We start from the raw sequence: 15458 nt of genomic DNA, 5'->3' as shown, positions 1-15458 counted from the left end.
TAGGCACAGAAAAGAAGTGAAAAATGAATTTAAACGATCTTAAATTGAAGGACCTTAAAACCAATCCTGTCTACGTTTTAAGCTCGGGTACACAACAGGCCCTGAACCTCTTTATTTTAAACAACAACCCCCAGATGTTTATGTTTAATTCGATTTATACCCTGCCCTCCCCACTGAGGCGGGCTCAGGGTGGCTTACATCAAAATCATAGTACGTTAATTGACTTGGGGGAAGACAAATAATTGACTTGGGGAAAATCACTACCCACTTATCTGCAAATGGAGATTCTGGTCTGTTGGAGAAATTGTGTGGATATGTGTCATTTAAAACAACAACATTAAAAGTGCCAATATTAAAACAAGCCATTAAAAGATGTTACTTTTTTGTAAGTGAACTACTACAGTCTGTTTTATCGTTTCTGTTATTTTGCTACATGTCTAGATCAGGAAACAAGGTGCTTGTGAGTGGGAAGAGATTGCTTGCAATAAATTTCTCTAAAGTAGAGCATTAGCTTGCTGAACCCGTGGACTTAGCTTGCCTGGGTAGGTGTTATATTTGGCATACCTGGTGTCCTATTTTGCACAAGATGCTGGCCATATGCCAAGTAGTCTAGGAGATCGAACTATTCACCGAGAGGCCACGAGAGTGTTCAAGATTAGCGAAGTGTTACAGCATTTTGTTCCAGAAAGATGAACAATCCTTAAAATATAGTTTTAAAGAATTCATTCTGAGATTTTTACCAGGTATGGTAATAATCTAAAAAAAAATATGTAATAGTCAAATGTAGGCCTGCTCATATTTTTAATGCTAGTAGCACTTTTGGCTCATGAAGTAGAATTTTTGCTCACAACACACTACAGTTTAGATGGAACATTGGTTGTTACTTGTCTGCTTTCATGTCCCTTGTGTACCTGTCCTATAGAACAGCTGTGGTGATTTGGGTTGGGAAAATGCTGGAAAGAAAGGGTAAAATATTTCTCAGCAGCTCAAATAATGGCAGTTCCTGGTGATTGTATTCTAGCATTTTATTTTAAAAAGTTAAGATTCAGTCACAAATCTTGTTTGGCTGTAAAGAAAATGTTTCAGGATGTGAAGCTTTCCTGGGGACTCTTGGGCTGAGAATACGCATTCTAGAAAGTGTGGGATTGGTTGGTTTGGCTTTACCTGATGTTTTAAGTATATGATTTCATTCCACTTGGAGCTGTCCATCTATGAGGCATTGCTGAAACCATCTGACGGTCTGCACTTTTAAAAACTATAGACATGCTGTATAAACAGGTAGAGGACTGTGAAGAGTTATTTCTTTACAGAAACAGAGAGTCTTGAGTGATGGGCGGCTCGAAGCAACCTGAATGGTTGCCATCAGCGGAGCAGAAAAAGTCTTAAGAGAGGAGGATTTTAGGAGAGATCTGAGGAGAGATTCAGTCAGATTTTTGCCTTGACTGAGTTGATATAGTCAGATTTCAGCTTTAGCTGAGAGTTTAACCCAGAACACGAGAACTGGGGGAAAGTTGGCAAGGAAGTTTGGAAAGTAGGTGGAGACTCCCATTTGGACCAAGGTGATCCATCTAGAGAGAGAAGAAAATTCCTGACCCAGTTAAACAGGGAGTTAGCTCTGAAAAGTGCAGAGAAACTGCCTATACAAACCTTAAGAGTCAGTTAAAAACTCAAGATGAGTACTGGTGTTTATAGTTTGGGTAATGGAAAGAGTGTACCAGCCTTCTAGATACCAAAAGAGTTAAAGATTACTCAAAGAAATTGTACTGAAGTGTTTGGGGAAAGCACAAACAAGAGCCTCTCAACATATTTTAAGTAACTCTGAATAGCTTAAGAAACTCTTGTTAACTTGAGACATAAGTCTGTGCATGTACTGGGTTTACCTCAGAAATTTTACTCCTTATTTCACCTGGCCTTTCCCCTCTTATGTTAAATAAAATATGTTATTTTTGAATTTCAAAATGCCTTGAGTGCCATTTAAGCCATAAAAATTAAAGGAGGCTCCCATTCCTTCCCTCAGGCTCCTGGGCTGAGCAAACAGCAAAATATTATATTGTGACAGGGTGGGACATCCAGAATTCTTCAGGAAAGAAGCAAACAGACAACTAGGGTGGCTCAGTCACAAAATGGAAAAAAAACCAGAGGGGAAATCTTGCCTCTGAAGGAGGAAAGTGGATGGGGGATGTCATGCCATCCATGGAACTGAAGGAGAGCCTACAACCTTCCCATCTAAAATAGTGACTTGGTGGTAAATCTCCACCTGTTTTAATCTTGTGCCAGTTGTCTAGGAATTTGAAATTGCATATGAAGCTAAATATTTATAAGCAACATTTAGGGTTTTTTACCCTTAAAATAGTCAAATTGCTCAAAGCAGATACTGGTAAAGTTCCCAGAATTTCTCTGTATGGGAAAAATATACTGCTGTGTTTAGATACAATTTGTGTGCATGTAGGAAGGGACTAACATCACCCACTCCTGATACTGAGTGGTCTAATTTCCATTGAGTGGGAGGCAGTGTGTGTGAAGAGACATATGTTGGATTCCCAAGGTTTCTTTAAATGTACAGGGCCATTTTCAGTCGTGTGTGTTTGACTGGTTTTGTGTTTGGTTGTTAAGCTAACAATCATTCACTTGATTTCCCTGTGTGGACTGCAGTTAGAGCCAATGATGTGTGGATCTAGTAGTAGTAACTCAGGAGCTACTGGTAGCTCACCAGCTTTAACAAAGTAGCTTAATGCATCTGCTAGAGAAGACCCAGGAATAGATCCTGATAACATCTGTCCTAGGCTTTTTCTTTTGAAAAAAGGTTTCACTTCATATAGGGTTTATTCCCCTGCTAAATGGATAGTTTAATTTCTGCTACCCTAGTCCATGATGTCTTTCTAGAACAGCAAAACTTAGTAATATTGGAGGGTGGGGGGAGTATCTCATAGTTTTCATTGCTAAGAAGAAGCTCTTGTGAGGGCTTTTTTTGTAGCAGGAACTCCTTTGGCCACACCCCCTTATTTAGCCAATCCTAGTACAGAGCCTACTGTAAACTCCAGGAAGATTGGCCACATCAGGGTGTGTGGCCTAATATGCAAAGGAGTTCCTGCTACAAAAAAAGCCCTGGCTCTCGTTGAAAAGATTGGTAAATCTCAAGTGTGTGATATTGTATAGATCAGGGGTGGCCAAACTTGCTTAACATAAGAGCCTCATAGAATAAATGTCAGATGTCTGAGAGCCGCAAAACATGAACATCAGATGTTTGAGAGCTTTGAGACAAGGAAGGAAGGCAAATAGATGAGATGGGAGGAGGGAGAGAGAGGTGGAAAGAAAGCAACTTTAACTCTAAATGCATTCTCCAATCTGCCGGCTGACTTGGCTTGGAGAAGTGATTTAAAGAGACAAATGCCTTCTCCAAGCCAGCCAGTAGGGCACTGGGAGCTTCAAGAACCACACAATATGTGTGAAAGAGCCACATTTGGCTCCCGAGCCACAGTTTGGCCACCCCCTGGTATAGATCATCTGTAATGATGGGCATTTTGCTGATCATTTCAGATGGTTCCTGACTTTGACAGGTTCTTGTTACCAAAAATCCCAAACAAAAAAATGGATATATAAAGACATGTTCAGTTGTCTGTGATTCCTACCAAGGCTGTTCACTTTGTCCCATAAGGATCAAGACAAAAGAATATCCCACCTCCTGCACGAAAATGGATCACCTGCAACTGCTTTAGAAGTGACTGGTTGCCAGCTGGTACAGTGTATGAGCATGAGAAGTATATTGTGGTGGGAACAGGAACTCGGTGGGGAGGAGAGTGTGCTTTGTCTCTGTTTCGACATGATACACAGCTCATTTGAGTCTTGCTCCATCTGTCATGATGAATATTTTGCCAGTTTTCCATAACACCTATGGATTTCTTTGAGCAAAAGAGTGATAGAGAATTTGGGAAAGAAGTGAGAGAAAATTGGAGGCTTGTAACAGCCCCGGGGAGCTATGGAATTTACTCTGCTGAATAGTTCTAACTATTTTAAAATGTGTTAATGTGATCCCAGGTGCTACATAAGGAAAGAATAGGGCAGATGATTAGTCCATAATACAATTGTTTTTAATTTTTAAAAAATAAGTCTGAAATTGCTGAGGTGCTGTGATTAATAATTAACCCTACTGTGGTGCATTGTAAAATTTTCCATATGTTTTCATACGAATTTTTATGTAGGTAATGTGTCCTAAATATATAATTATTTAACAGCTTGGAACACCACCAATGGAGACCCCATTGCACAAAATATACATTTGCAAAGAATAGCTTTGTTTCTTTCTGCGTTTTTGTCTTTAATTAGTTGAATATTTACCTGGGGGGACTAAAATGGACCCTTTTCCAAAGAAAGGTTAATTAATTCTAATGTTTTAATTAGCCATATTATTATGTACTTAGACTGAGCCCATGACAATATGATATAGGTTTATTCAAAGTGTTAAGATCTCAAAACTATTCAATAAATAACTCGCACGATGGGAGTTTGACTTTTCCCGTTTTTAATTTTCTATTACATTTTAAACAACAGAGACACGCCTAGAAACAGCGAGGCAAGGATTTTAGCCATACCTAACTGAATTTGAATGTAAAGGTAAGCTATGCATACCAACAACCTTGGGCCTTTGGTCAACGTGTTATTTGAGAGCCACTCCACAGAGCAGCGGTTTTTGTAGCTCAGTAGGAAAATATTTGTATGGTTGTTTTGAAACTGCAGGTTTAACCCCCTGTTCTTAAATTAATTCTAATGTTTAGTGAGGAGAGGCCATTGCCTGAGACCATGGAGAATCTCTGCCTCTTAGATCAGGGGTGTTGATCTCGTTTATTATGAGGGCTGGATCTGACATAAATGAGACCTTGTTGGGCTGGGCCATGTGTGTCATAAAATGTAATGCCTGGTAGCAGAGATATAAACTGTATAGAGGAAACAGACAAACACAAAGATTTTTTTAAAAAACAACTTTAAATAAAACATGCTTAAAATATTAGCACTCGGTCTTAAAGGTGCTTTCTTTGCATCTCTCCCATGGGATCCAGGGAAGTGGGCAAAGGAAGCTCTGGCTCTTTCCTTCTTTCTCCAGGGGACCAGGAAGGGGAGGAGCCTCAGCCAACAGAGGGAAGAGAGGCTTGGCTCAGTAGCTCTGTTGTGCGATTGAGAGACCCTGGCAAAGTAAACCCTCCCCCCCTTCCTCCCCAAGGGAGGAGTCTCAGCCAATGGAGAAAATAGAGGCTTTGCTCTGTAGCTCTTGGGCAGTTGAGCAAGCCTTGCAAAGCAAGCTGTGATGCAGAAAGAAGAGAGAGAGAGAGAGAGAGAGAGAAGGAAGCAGATGGTAGCCAGACAAACACAAAGATTTTTTTAAAAAACAACTTTAAATAAAACATGCTTAAAATATTAGCACTCGGTCTTAAAGGTGCTTTCTTTGCATCTCTCCCATGGGATCCAGGGAACTGGGCAAAGGAAGCTCTGGCTCTTTCCTTCTTTCTCCAGGGGACCAGGAAGGGGAGGAGCCTCAGCCAATAGAGGGAAGAGAGGCTTGGCTCTGTAGCTCTGTTGTGCGATTGAGAGACCCTGGCAAAGTAAACTCTCTCCCCCCCTTCCTCCCCAAGGGAGGAGTCTCAGCCAATGGAGAAAATAGAGGCTTTGCTCTGTAGCTCCTGGGCAGTTGAGCAAGCCTTGCAAAGCAAGCTGTGATGCAGAAAGAAGAAAGAGAGAGTGAGAAGGAAGCAGATGGTAGCCAGTTGCTTGAGGGCCTTATAGAATTTGGCCCTCAGGTTGCATGTTTGACACCCCTGCCTTAGATGTTCCAGTATTCATGGTTCACTGATCTGACTCTAAATCAGTTGTTTCTGCAGGTGCTATCAGCCAGGTGACTAAAACACCTGCAGAACAATGTGCGTTTGGATATCCTATGGCCCCTTTCCCAGTGATCCCTAACATGGTACCCACCAGAATTTTCCTGGTGCCCACAACTTTCTTTCCAAAACTAGATTGACTGGGCCTATTCTTGAGTTCTAACACTCAAAAGATGGCTTCATGATAGAACCCTGCTTTGAAATTGTTCCAGAGTAAAGTCATTACCCAACTCTTGTATGGGGTCGAGATCTAGGGCTGGGATGACAATATGATATCCAGCCTGGAGATAACAGTAAACTTTTTCCTAAAGAGGATTTGGATCCTGCCTCAGGGCACTCCAGCTGCCCTGCTGCAAGCTGAATTTGGCTTACCTTCCATTAGGGCTTGTTAATTAATTAATTACTGGAGAAAGTTAAAGAATTCTCCTAGTCACCTTTCTAAGCAGTGTTTTGTTCTGTCCTAGAAAGATACCTCTTGGACTGCCAGTTGTCATGGGCTCTTGAGCCATTATCCAATACCTGTTAACCTCCAAGATTTCTCTCTGGATGAGCTCAAAACTCAGGATCTGCTATTCAATATAGATACTGTGTCACGGCTGGGGCCGGGTCAGGCAGAGTCCAGAGGCAGTCCGAGGTCTGTAGCCAGTAAGCAGGAGGGTCCGAGGCGCCAAATCCGAATCACTGTAGAAGTATCGCAGGTCTGAGGTCCAGAAGCCGAGGTCAGGGAGTCCAGAAGTCCAAAGCCAAAGTCAGGGAGTCAGGAACCAAAGTCAAGCCGGAGTGGATGCTAGAATGTCAGGGAGATGACTAGTTGCTTCCACAAAGCTTCCTCCCAAAGCCCACAGCTATATAGCCCTCTGCTGGCTGTTGCCCGTTTGGGCTAATTGCTGGCTCAGGGAGGCAGCCAGGATCCTGTTACCACTCAAGCATCCTTGCTCTTAGAAGGGCCAGAATCCTCTCAGAACTCAGGGCTCAGGGAGCGTCTTGCTTGTGAGCGTGCCGCCCTCCTCCGATCCCTGAGGTCCTGCCGGAGGCGGTCACGCACACGAGCCACCCGAGAGGGCGAGGCAGGGGGGCTGGGATCTTCTCCAGCAGGAGGCAGGGGCACTGGTGCAGGGGCACAGTTTCCTCATCAGACTCAACTTCCTCTGAAGGGTCCCCAGCACCCATGACACTATCCCCCCCCCCAGGGCCCCCCTCCGTCGAGGGACCTGGAAGGTCGGGGTGGTCGTTGTGGAACTGGTGCACCAAGTCCGGGGCATGAAGATTGTCCTCGGGCTCCCAAGACCGGTCTTCTGGGCCGTATCCCTCCCAGTCCACCAGGTACTGGAGGCCTCCACGATGGTACCGGGAGTCCAGGATCTGGCGCACCTCATATTCTTCCTCGTCATCCACCAACACTGGTGGTGGCGGCGGTGGGGAAGGAGTCCGAGCTGGGTCAGGGGGTGCAGCCGGAACAAGGAGGGAGCGATGAAACACGGGGTGAATGCGGAGGTGGGGTGGCAACTGGAGCCTGAAGGCGACGGGGTTTATTTGTTCAACGACGGGGTAGGGTCCAATGAACCGTGCATCCAGCTTGTGAGACCGACCAGGCCGGCGCAGGTAGCGAGTTGAGAGCCACACCTGATCCCCCGGCTGCACTGGAGGGCCTTCTTGCCTCTTTCGGTCCGCAGCCCGTTTATATGCCTCCTTGGCTTGCTGTAGCTGCTCTCGGAGCAAGTCTTGGCTGGCACGGAGTTCTTGCAGGTAGGCATCGACGGCGGGGACATTCGTGGGTGGTAGGATCGCTGGGAAGAACCGAGGGTGGTACCCGTAGGTTGCAGCAAACGGGGTCATTTGGGTGGATGAATGGACCGCGTTGTTGTATGCAAACTCCGCTAGGGGCAATAGAGTGGTCCAGTCATCCTGCTGGTAACAGGTGTAACAGCGGAGATATTGCTCTAGCGTGGCATTGGTGCGCTCTGTCTGGCCATCTGTCTGTGGGTGGTAGGCCGAGGACAGGTGCACTCGAGTACCCAGGCTGGAATGGAGGGCTTGCCAGAACCGAGAGGAGAACTGAGGGCCCCGATCGGAGATCAGATGGGCTGGGAGTCCATGCAGACGAAAGATGTGTTGCAGGTAAAGCTGGGCCGTCTCCTGAGCTGTGGGGAGTTTCGGGCACGGAACAAAGTGGGCCATCTTGGTAAATAGGTCGACGACCACCCAGATACAAGTCTGACCCTTGGAGCGTGGAAGTTCCGTGATGAAGTCCATCGAGATGGTATCCCAGGGTCCTGAAGATGTGGGCAAGGGCTGCAGCAACCCTGAGGGTTTGGCTGGGATGTCTTTGGCCCGTCGGCAGACGTCACAGGAGCTGACATAGCGGGCAACATCAGCGCGAACTCGTGGCCACCAGAATTCCCTTGTCAGCAAGTGGGTGGTCTTATGCTGTCCAAAGTGCCCGGCGGGTAACGAGTCGTGGGTCAGGCGTAGCACTTCTGCCCGCAAGGGCCCGGGCGGCACATAGAGGCGTTCGCGGTGTAGCAAGAGGCCGCCTCGAGTCGTGAACTCCCCTGTTGGGTCATCTTGGAGAGCCTGGAGGTGTTGCTGGACCCAGGGATCATTGGCCTGGCTAGCCCGAATGTCCTCCACGAGTGCTGGTGAAGTGGAGGTGGCTGCAAATACTGAGGGCGGCAGGATTGGAGCAGCGGGCGCGGTCTCAGTTGAGGCAGGGGCGTATTCCGGTTTCCGGGAGAGCGCGTCTGCTTTCCGGTTCTGGGTATGGGGGATGTAGGAGATCCGGAAGTCGAAGCGAGAGAAGAATAGGGACCACCGGATCTGGCGCTGGTTGAGACGGCGGGTGGTCTGGAGGTGTTCCAAGTTCCGGTGATCGGTGAGCACTTGAACAGGGTGGCGAGCCCCTTCGAGGTAATGTCGCCAAACCTCAAACGCCGCCTTGATCGCGAGCAACTCCCTCTCCCAGATGGTATAGTTCCTCTCTGCAGCAGTGAGCTGCCGCGAGTAATAGGCGCAGGGCTGTAGTGGCTGGGACGGCTCCTCGCGCTGGGACAGCACTGCTCCCAGGGCCACGTTGGAAGCATCAGCTTCCACCGTAAAGGGAAGCTGGGGGTCGGGGTATCTCAGGAGTGGCCCGGTGGCAAAGCGAGTCTTCAGGGTGGAGAAGGCGTTATCGGCCTCTGGGGACCAGTGGAAGGGTTCTTTGGGGCGGAGTAGTTGAGTCAGGGGTGTGGTCAGGGATGCGTAGGCCGGGATGAATTGCCGATAGTAGTTGGCAAAACCGAGGAACCGCTGCAGGTCTTTGCGATTCTGAGGAGCCTGCCAGGTCAGGACCGCTTCTACTTTTTTCGGGTCCATGAGGATCCCCTGCGGTGACACGATGTGCCCAAGGAACTCGACGGAGCGCAGGTCGAAGTCGCACTTCTCCAGCTTGGCGTAGAGACCATGGGCTCGTAGGCGCTGCAGGACCTGGCGGACGTGCTCGGCGTGCTGGGCAGGATTGCGGGAGTAAATTAGGATGTCATCCAGGTATATGATCGCGAAGCGGTCGAGCAGGTCCCGGAATATGTCATTCATGAACCTCTGGAAGACAGCGGGGGCATTGGTCAGTCCGAAGGGCATTACCAGGTGCTCGTACTGCCCGTATCGGGTCCCAAACGCGGTCTTCCATTCGTCTCCGGGCCGTATGCGCACCAAATTGTACGCTCCACGGAGGTCCAGCTTGGTGTAGATTTGGGCCCCCTTTAGGCAATCCAAGAGTTCAGGGATCAGTGGTAGAGGGTACCGGTCGCGGATGGTGATCTTGTTCAGGGCCCGGTAGTCATTGCACAGCCGGAGCTCCCCACTTTTCTTCTTCACGAAGAGCACTGGAGCAGATAGGGGAGAGGTTGAGGGTCAGATGAATCCGCGTTTCAGGTTCTTGTCCAGGAAGTCTCGCAGAGCTGCCAACTCCGGCTCCGACATTGGGTACAGACGCCCCACCGGGAGTGGTGCCCCAGGTACCAAATCAATGGCACAGTCGTAGGGCCGGTGAGGGGGAAGCTGATCAGCTCCTGTCTCTTCGAAGACATCAGCAAAGTCCACATACTTCTGAGGGAGCTGAGGACCACCACTCGGGATGCCAGCTGCTAGAGTGGTGGGAGGAGTCAGATGGGGGCATGGGTCTCGGAAGCATAGTTCCTGCTGGGCCCAGTCCACGATGGGGTTGTGCAGCTTCAGCCAGGAAAGGCCTAGAATCAGCGGGAAGCGAGGCATGCGGGCGACATCAAACCGCAGCTGTTCTTGGTGCTGCTGGACGTGGAAGGTGATGGGACAGGTCTCCTGGGTGACGGGGCCAGAACGGAGGAGGCGCCCGTCAATAGCCTCCACCAGCGACGGAATCCCTTTTGTCTGCACAGGGATCTGGTGCTGCTTCACAAAGGCGGCATCTATAAAACAGTGGGCCGCTCCCGAGTCCAGCATGGCATACACGAACAGCCAGCGTTCGTCAGGCAGACGGAATTTGACTGGTAGCAGGAATGGTCCTGGGGTATCAGCCCGCTGTTCGGAGGACCCAGCTAGTCGCCCCAGGCTGGGGGGTCCACTTACGCCTGGGGCTGCCCTTTTGGCGGCGGTGGCAGCGAAGGTCCAGGTATCCGATGCTTAGCAGGGCAGCCAGAGGCATAGTGGCCTGCCGTGCCGCAGTAGAGGCACAGATTCTGCGTGCGGCGTCTGGTCTTTTCCTCTGGGGTCAGGCGGGGTCGAGCAGCTCCAAGCTGCATAGGCTCATCCTTGGTGCTGGTACTAGCTGGGGACGGGCGAGGAGCCAGGTAGCACGGCGCAGGGAGCCGGCGCCCTCTGGTCTTGGCTTGGCGGCGACTTTCCAGGCGGCCATCGATGCGGAGGCAGAGGGTGATAAGTTCTTGGAGCGTGGGTGGCTGCTCCACCCTGGCCAGTTCATCCAGGACCTCCTCTGCCAACCCCTCAGTAAACTGGTCCATCTGGGCAGCCTCATTCCACGCCAAGTCCTGGGTCAGGAGCTTGAATTCAGTGGCATATTGAGCCACCGAGGAGTTGCCTTGTTTCAGTGCCCTGATCTTCCGGTTGGCTGTGGCTGCTTGGACTGGGTTTGAGAAAGCAGCAGACAGGTGGGCCTCAAACCCCTGGTAATCAGTCAGTAGGGGAGAGGACGCAACCAGTAAGGGTGTGGCCCATTTGGCCGCCTGCCCCTTTAACAGACTGATGACGAAACACACCTTGGTTTTGTCATTGAGGAAGTCCCGTGCTCTCAGTTCAAAGTACAGCCGACACTGTGCTAGGAAGGCAGGAAATTCTTCCACGGCACCCCCAAATCTGTCAGGTGGGGGAACTGGGCACTTGGCTGGAGCACTGGCCGCAGGTTGTTGCTGCAAGTGCACTACTGCCTGTGTTAGCTGCTGTACCTGGGCTTGGGGCGCAGCCAGTAGTTCTGTGGTTTCACTTGCTTCAGCATCCATCCTGTGGAGTGGGTGTTTGTCGGTGGAAGCAATCTGTCACGGCTGGGGCCGGGTCAGGCAGAGTCCAGAGGCAGTCCGAGGTCTGTAGCCAGTAAGCAGGAGGGTCCGAGGCGCCAAATCCGAATCACTGTAGAAGTATCGCAGGTCTGAGGTCCAGAAGCCGAGGTCAGGGAGTCCAGAAGTCCAAAGCCAAAGTCAGGGAGTCAGGAACCAAAGTCAAGCCGGAGTGGATGCTAGAATGTCAGGGAGATGACTAGTTGCTTCCACAAAGCTTCCTCCCAAAGCCCACAGCTATATAGCCCTCTGCTGGCTGTTGCCCGTTTGGGCTAATTGCTGGCTCAGGGAGGCAGCCAGGATCCTGTTACCACTCAAGCATCCTTGCTCTTAGAAGGGCCAGAATCCTCTCAGAACTCAGGGCTCAGGGAGCGTCTTGCTTGTGAGCGTGCCGCCCTCCTCCGATCCCTGAGGTCCTGCCGGAGGCGGTCACGCACACGAGCCACCCGAGAGGGCGAGGCAGGGGGGCTGGGATCTTCTCCAGCAGGAGGCAGGGGCACTGGTGCAGGTGGCAGGGGCACAGTTTCCTCATCAGACTCAACTTCCTCTGAAGGGTCCCCAGCACCCATGACATACTGCCTTAGATAGAGAAACTGTCAGGGGTTTTTTTTGAGCAGGAATGCACAGGAACATAATACTGGCTGACTTGGTGTCAGTGGGTGTGGCCTAATATGCAAATGAGTTCCTGCTGGGTTTTTCCTACCCCCCCAAAAGCCGTGGGAACTATTATCAGTTCTGGATTTCCACCATGCTCAAACAAGATCACACCAGAGCTTCCTATTTGTCTAGCATCACCTTCCACAAACTTACAGAAGCCTTCACAGCCCTCAGATTTGAAACAATGACAACTTCCATATTAGTTGGCCGTTATCATCATACACCAGTTGCTCAGCAAATATGAATCTTTGCCTCAGTGAGTGTGAACCTTTGTCTGTCTGGAAACTGAGGGGAAGGTTTATATGTTTATGTTTAATTCGATTTATACCCCACCCTCCCCACCAAGGCGGGCTCAGTTTAAAATGTAAAGTTTATAGTTTAAAATAAACTTTGTTCCCCCCAAAATAAACCTTGTTCCTCCTTAGTTGATAGAAATGGCCTGACACAATGACCTCGTCGTCATCATCCTCCCACTAGTACAGGAGTCCCCCAGTCTACAGCTTTAGTTTTGTTCTTTAATCTCTCAATCAGCTCTTTACATTAAGGTAAATCTTCAGTACTAAACTTTTTAATTTTTGGCTGATGGTTGAAAGCTATTATTGGTGAGTTTGCTAAAAAGAAGGCAAAACTGTAGTTATCTGTGAGATGTGCAATGGTTTAGATATGGGGTGGGGCTGGTAGCAATTTCTTCTTGTATGTGTGTGTGTGATGATTTTCTGCCATTTAGAGCTCATATTTTGACCTGAGCAATATGCATTCCTCATTAGAGAAGTCCTATTTCCCTTCATCTGGATAGCCCAGACCAGCCCAATCTTATCAGGTCTTGGAAGCTAAGCAGAGTCAGCCCTGATCAGGATTTGCAAAGGAGACCTCCAAGGAATACCAGGCATGCTGTGGAGGCAGGCAGTGGCAAACCAGCTCTGAAGGACTCTTACTTTGAAAACCCCATGATGTCAAAAAATCAGCTGTGACTTGAAGAGGAAAAAATTACCCCAACTCTCCTCCCCTTCTTTTAAACCTGCTGCTTTCCCCTAATCATAGGTGAGAAGGGTTTAAAAAAAAAAAATCTTGAACTCTTTGACTGATGGGTTCAGATGCCAAATCCAAGCCACGCTGTCTTGTCAGAGGCTCCTTGCAACAATTAGTGATGCTCACATGAAGGTCTTTCAATTGTTGCCATAAACAATGACATAGGCTTCCCAATCCCCGGGTCCCAGCGGGGGATCCCCCGGTTTTACAGGCTTCCCCCTTCCCCCAGCCAGCTGGCCGGCGGGGGAAGCCCCACCCCCACAGCCATTATGCACCTCCATGAACAATTCCCATAAGGAATGATGGGGAATTGATCCACGGGTATCGGGGGCTCTGGGGGGGCTGTTTTTTGAGGTAGAGGTGCCAAATTTTCAGTATAGCATCTAGTACCTCTTCCCAAAATACCCCCCAAGTTTCAAAAGGATTGGACCAGGGGATCCAATTCTACGAGCCCCAAAAGAAGGTGCCCCTATCCATTATTTTCTATGGAAGGAAGGCATTGAAAAGGTCCCTTTAAATGTGATGGCCAGAACTCCCTTGGAGTTCAATTCTGCTTGTCACACCCGTGCTCCTGGCTCCGCCCCCAATGTCTCCTGGCCCCACCCCCAAAGTCCCCAGATATTTCTTGAATTGGACTTGGCAACCCTACAATGACATAATTAAAAAGATGGTGCATCTCTAAGCAGCTGTTCTCTGGTTGCAGTTACTGAGAAGTCGTATGCTGCTCAGCGTAAGGAAGATGGACTTCTTCCTGTGCCTTGCTTGGCATGGGAGATGCTAAATAGATGAGGGAGGGGAGACAGTTCTCTCTTTTCAAGGGCCCACAAGGGAACAGATTGGATGCCGTGTCTCCTGTTCAGCAGCCTTCCTGTTTGACAGCCTTTCAGAGCAGCACTCTCTATACACCTTGGCTGTGCAGAGATGGTATGATTTCTTACTGCACCTCCATGGAACAGACGATTCCTTCTCTCAGCCACGGCCATCAGCTGCAACCGAGCAGTAGGTTGGGATCAGCAGGGCACAGCGGCTCAGATTTCCTCCCAACAATTCTTTTGAGTGCATCTGCTGCAGCTCCCATCACCACAAATTCTACCTGCATAAAAGTCCCGTGGTGCAGAGTGGTAAAGCTACAGTACTGCAGTCCTAAGCTCTGCTCATGACCTGAGTTCGATCCCCAGCGAAAGCTGGGTTTTCAGGTAGCCGGCTTGAGGTTGACTCAGCCTTCCATCCTTCCGAGGTCAGTAAAATGAGTACCCAGCTTGCTGGGGGGGAAATGTAGATGACTGGGGAAGGCAATGGCAAACCACCCCGTAAAAAGTCTGCCGTGAAAACGTTATGAAAGTAACATCACCCCAGAGTCAGAAACGACTGGTGCTTGCACAGGGCACCTTTCCAAAAGATGAGCACTTTCCAGGAGACTGCAGTCACTCCCTTTAGACTGAAGACTTGGACTGCTTTGTCTCCACAGAGGAAAACCAAAGGCTTTTACTGGATCACTTAGGTAATGGACAATGTCCACAAGAAGTCCTTTATTCTGGCCTGGTATGAAGCTGATGAATAAGTAGGAGCGGAATGCAATAACTGCATGTTTTGGAAGGTAAGCCTTTCTCATATTCAACTTTGGAGACTGACCTAAGCAGAAAGTGAGACCCTTCTAAGGCCACAGATTTCGGTGGACTTAGCAGGGCGTAATGCTCCCTAAGATCGCTCTGTGAAGCACTGGATAATCATTCAGCACACTTGGTCTTTTATTAAAGGTGGGTTCCGTTGTTGTGCTATGCAAAACTGAGATGGGGGCATTTGTGTGGCCAAGACATTCTGAATTGGCAGTGGTCCTCGAATGGAATTTCTCTCCATCCTTAATGAAGCTTCATTTCAAAAGCTGTCTTTTAAAAAATCCTGATGTGTTCTTGTAATAGATGGATTCAGGAGATGAATCATGATAACCAGTGGATTGCTGCCTTAATAGAATTATTTGATGCTCTCACAAGTATCTGATACGCTCACAGGGGAATGTGTTGACTTTTAAAAGCTTGTATATGTGAATCAGCAAAGACCATACAAGCACCTGTTGGATTTATTTGAAAGATTCTGCATGTGTGTGAAATCTGGCAAGCAAAGTATTTTACTAAAGAACAAAAGCTGATGAAAGGTCTATACAGAAAGCAAACATGCATGCTATTTCTTGCTTAGAATAAAGAGATCTTTAACAGAAATCTAGTCTTTCCTGCTACAGTGGATGTACGTTATACAATATAATAGCTTTGTCAGGTCATTATTATCCACATTCTTCTGTGCACATCTCTAGAAGTTCTGCAATAATTGATAATCAGAACTCTCAATCCAATCTTACATTTTTATCCCACCCATCTTTGTT

The sequence above is a fragment of the Heteronotia binoei genome, chromosome 16 (genome assembly GCF_032191835.1).
Source record: "Heteronotia binoei isolate CCM8104 ecotype False Entrance Well chromosome 16, APGP_CSIRO_Hbin_v1, whole genome shotgun sequence".
NCBI lineage: Eukaryota > Metazoa > Chordata > Lepidosauria > Squamata > Gekkonidae > Heteronotia > Heteronotia binoei.
This window is presented reverse-complemented; position numbering follows the sequence as displayed.